Raw genomic sequence first — 5271 nt, 5'->3', positions numbered from 1 at the left:
AAGGTTCTGAGATCAGGGTATTATTGGTCTACCATGGAAGCTGATTGCCACCATCACTCCAGAACTTGTCACAAGTGCCAGATCTATGCGGATAAAGTACATGTGCCTCCTGCTCCATTGAACGTGTTGACAGCTCCTTGGCCCTTTGCAATGTGGGGCATTGATATGATCGGAGAGATTAAACCTACTGCTTCTAATGGACATTGTTTCATTCTTGTTGCTATTGATTACTTTACGAAGTGGGTAGAGGCAGCCTCATTTGCTTCTGTCACCAAGAATGTGGTGGCACGGTTCATCAAGAATAGTCTTATTTGTCGATATGGCATCCCTGAAAGAGTTATCACTGACAATGGCACTAATTTGAACAACAAGATGATTACTGAACTATGCACGCAGTTCAAAATAAAACACCATAATTCTTCTCCGTACCGGCCAAAGATGAATGGCACCGTAGAAGCTGCTAATAAGAATATTAAAAAGATTATACAAAAGATGACAGTAACATACAAAGACTGGCATGAGATGTTACCATTTGCTCTTCATGGTTATCGCACTTCAGTACGCACTTCGATAGGGGCAACTCCTTTCTCTTTAGTCTACGGAATGGAAGCCGTTTTACTAATAGAAGTTCAGATTCCCTCTCTAAGAATCATGAAAGAGGCAGGTTTACATGAGGATGAATGGATTCAGACTCGACTCGATCAGATAAATTTGATTGATGAAAAGAGACTTGCGGCTGTTTGTCATGGGCAGATATATCAGAAGCGCATGACCCAGGCATTTAACAAAAAGGTCAAGAGACAGGTGTATCAAATTGGCGACTTGGTGATAAAGCGTATCATTCTACCACAAGGTGATCCCAGAGGCAAATGGACTCCCACATACGAAGGGCCATTTGTAGTTAAGAAGGTATTCTCTGGTGGAGCCATGATACTTGCTACAATGGATGGTGAAGACTTCCCACATCCCGTGAACGCGGACATAGTTAAAAAATACTACGTATAAAAGAGACCCGCTAGGTCGACGTACCTAGGCAAAAGTAAGGGCATCCCGGCGAACCAAAAGGGTTCGGGCAAAAAATAAGGGATAAACATATAAAAATGTACACCCGGCAAGTCGAAAACCTGAAAAGGCGACTTGGGTAAAAAAGGGTATCCTGGTGGACTGAAAACCTGAAAAGGCGGTCCAAGCAAAAATTAAGGATTAAAGCGTATGACTATGTCCTGTTCTCAGTCAGCTCCACCCAAGTCAAAGGGACTGAACAAGCTAATCACTTCTATCCGACAGCAGGAGATGAGATGCTTGAAGACATAATGACAGTAGCAGAATTAAAATCAATAGGGATTTTTCTTCATAGCTTTTTCTTTGTTTTCTCGACAATTTCCTCTTACTAGGATTTCTGTCTCCTTGTACTCAGATTGCCTGTTTGTAGGCCCTCTTTCAAAACCAATACAATTTTATTTCCAAAAAGATGCTTTTGTTTTACTTTCTCCGTTTTGTTTGCATAAACGTCCATTGATTTAATTCGAATTGATATATGCATTTGAATATGACTGACGTTTACCAAAAATACATGTATAAAATAGAAATAACAATTACTAAAAGACTTCAGGATCGAGGATAAGGTCTAACCATGCTTTCCAATATATCCGGTTGCTAATTCTATTCCCCAGCAAAACCAGTTATTCCCCAGAAGAAATTGGCATTACTAGACAGACTGGTCATCTCTTCCATCCCCAGCCAGGCTCTGTTGAATATTTCCACCATCAGACAGAAATCAAGTGTCCCTAGCTAAGAAAGGGTCATCAATACAAATATCTCCAACCAGAATATTGGGATTTATTTTCCCCTGGAAAAACTTTTCAGACGCATAATTCATTCATACACCATTTCACAGCATATGCAGGCATACAATGTTCGCATTTATTTTCGAAAGCATAAAACATCTCATGCATCATGACATGGCATGAAGCTAACTTTATTTTTCAGGTTAATTATCCTCCTGATACAGTCAACATAAAGATCCATTCATACGGATACTCTTATTGATTACATTCAAGATTCAGATATATCTTTCAGATATAATTCATATGAACATTCATTCTGACAAGCATTCTGATATCCTCCTAATGATGGCATCTTTAAGCCCATCCCGGACATTTATTGCACATACAACATATACAAATATTATCAGATATAGCCTAACGTACGGTTTATTCTGATTCAGCCCAACATATGATTTCTTCAACTATTCCAATACGGTCTAGCGTACGACCCATTTGGATGTTCATTCCTCAGATACTACCTAGCGTACGGTACATTCCGAGGTGTAGTCTAGCGTACGACTACTTTTGTCAGATACAGCCTAACGTACGACTCATTCTGCAACTCAGATACGATCTAACGTACGATCCATTCTGATCCTTATGTCGTCAGATACAGTCTAACGTACGGCTTATTCTGCAACTCAGATATGATCTAGCGTACGATCCAATCTGATTCTTATTTCGTCAGATACAGCCTAACGTACGGCTCATTCTGCAACTCAGATACGATCTAGCGTACGATCCATTCTGATCTTTATTCCTCAGATACTACCTAGCGTACGGTACATTCCGAGGTGTAGTCTAGCGTACGACTACTTTTGTCAGATACAGCCTAACGTACGGCTCATTCTGCAACTCAGATACGATCTAGCGTACGATCCATTCTGATCTTTATTCCTCAGATACTACCTAGCGTACGGTACATTCCGAGGTGTAGTCTAGCGTATGACTACTTTTGTCAGATACAGCCTAACGTACGGCTCATTCTGCAACTCAGATATGATCTAGCGTACGATCCATTCTGATTCTCATTTCGTCAGATACAGCCTAACGTACGGCTCATTCTGCAACTCAGATACGATCTAGCGTATGATCCATTCTGATTCTCATTTCGTCAGATACAACCTAACGTACGGCTCATTCTGCAACTCAGATACGATCTTGCGTACGATCCTTTCTGATCCTTTATCCCCAGTAAAGTCGACAGCCTAATGGATGACTCACTATATGGTCTAGCGTACGACCCGGTGTGGCACCCATGTCTTCAGATATGGTCTAATGTACGACGCACTCTGAAGCTCTCATCATCAAACTTTCTGGATGGCATCTTTAAGCCCATCTCCATCAAGACCGTCTTTTAATTAACAAGTGCAAATTTTCGGGCATTCTAAGTGTTCAATAATCTTCCACCTCCAGATCACGAATGGTGTACATACCATTCTAACTCTCTCGGTTTAAGAATATTGAACAGGGGCAGTTGTCATACCCTAAAATTTGCCCGTTAAGCTTTCAAGACATTTTTCAAGGCACTCCAACTCATTTTTCAAGACATTGATCTTAAAGGAACAAAGACCCAGCACACAGGTGGCCAAATCCAGAAAATGACTTAAATTGACATGTTCGCTAGGCGAGCAAATCCTTCGCCTAGCGAACCCTTCGCTACCCCATTCGCCTAGCGAAGCTTGCGGATACCAGAAATTTTGGGCTTCATTCTGAGCCCATCAGGTCACAAAAAAGTCATTATAAATACCAGAGTTTCATTCAGAGAAGGGGGAGGACGAAAAAGGAAGAAGGAAAACAAACACAAACACACACAGAGAACAAACCCTAGAGGCTAACCAGGAGGATTCAGAGCAACCCTGAAGGAAACCCTGAAGGAAACTCGTCTGCACAAAGGTTACCTCCGCCCAACTCAATCCGGCACCAACCCTAAGAGTGATCTGCCAATTCAACGGTGCAATTCAATTGCAAACAGGTTTGCACTACCATTACCGCTTTATGTTCCCAATTTACATGTGGCATTACGACTAATTTATAAATGTATCTTAGGTTTTGCGTATGGATTTAAGTATGCACGAATGTCTTGAATGTTTAACCATTTGATTTCAGTAATGGACGCCATAGGGTTTGGAGTTTTCTGGAATCGTACTGTTATAAAACCCAAAACCCACAGCCGTTCGCTAGCACATCGCTAAGCGAACATGTAGCGAGTGTTCGCCAAGCCTTCGGTAGGTGAGGCAGTAGCGAACATGACAGTCGCTGATTTTTCTTCTGTTCTATTCTATGCTTATCTGACATGTTTTATTATAATCGTGTATTATCTGCTTGACATCATTACTGTTGTGGTTCTCTTGTTTGGTGCAACTCTCGATTGCACCCCGTTTTGGTATTCTAACCTGTTTGTTGAATTTTGTGAGGGCCTACATACTCCCGAAGAAGGTAGCTTGCTAGGTATTCCACTTTATGTGTGGGATACCCTTGTGGAGATACATTCTAAGTTACCTAACTGATTACAAATGTTGCCTTTGAATACATGATCTTGGCCCTCTCTTTGTTGCCTTACGATATTACAATCATGTCCCGCGAATGTGGGGATACACTTAGCCAAGACCCTTCGATTAAATCACATGTCCCTATAAGATAAATCATAGTCCCTTGGATGTTGCCTTCGAATATATGATTTTGTCCCTCGATGACCCTTCGTTGTAGCCTACGGTTAAATGACGATCGTCCCTTCGAATGCTAAGGTATCCTTACAAATGTTGCCTTCAATGACCAATCGATGACCCTACGATGTCCCTTTACATCCAAAGGATAAGACTACTTACTTCTCAATAGTAAGGACAGTTTTACCCTCCTAAGGATAGGAAATACCCATAAAGACCTCGGGTAGGTATAACTCTTAAATGCTTACTCACAACTTAAAAAACTGTTCACACCTCACACTTCGCAAAACATCTATTAGAAAATCACCACTTGGTATACATTCGCACTAGAATCATTGCCGAGTTATATTTTTCTAAACAGCTTTCAAAATTAAACGAGATAAACATTTTGTATACATTCGTACAAGAATCATTACAAAGTTAAACTCTCTTTTTCCAAAACATTTTCTAAACATTTCTCAAACACTTTTTCAAACAAGGAAAACATAAGTGATTAAGCAATTAAGAGCCCATGGATAACCATGGATACAAAGGATGCTAACACCTTCCCTTTGTATAATGTACCTCCCGAACTCAAAATCTAATCAAGGTCTTTTCTGTTCTTTTCCACCTTTCCTTATTGGATAAAAGAAAAGTCGGTGGCGACTCTTGCTATCCGCGACATTTGCTTTCTAAAGCAAAACACGCCAAAGTCAGTTCACCGTATGACACATGCCATGGCAAAAAAGATGTTGAAAGCAGGCTACTATTGGCTGACAATGGAGTCTGACTGCTACAAG

Source organism: Lathyrus oleraceus, chromosome 3 (genome assembly GCF_024323335.1).
Source record: "Lathyrus oleraceus cultivar Zhongwan6 chromosome 3, CAAS_Psat_ZW6_1.0, whole genome shotgun sequence".
Lineage (NCBI taxonomy): Eukaryota > Viridiplantae > Streptophyta > Magnoliopsida > Fabales > Fabaceae > Lathyrus > Lathyrus oleraceus.
The sequence above is the reverse complement of the archived record's forward strand: the minus strand, read 5'-3'. Positions refer to the sequence as shown.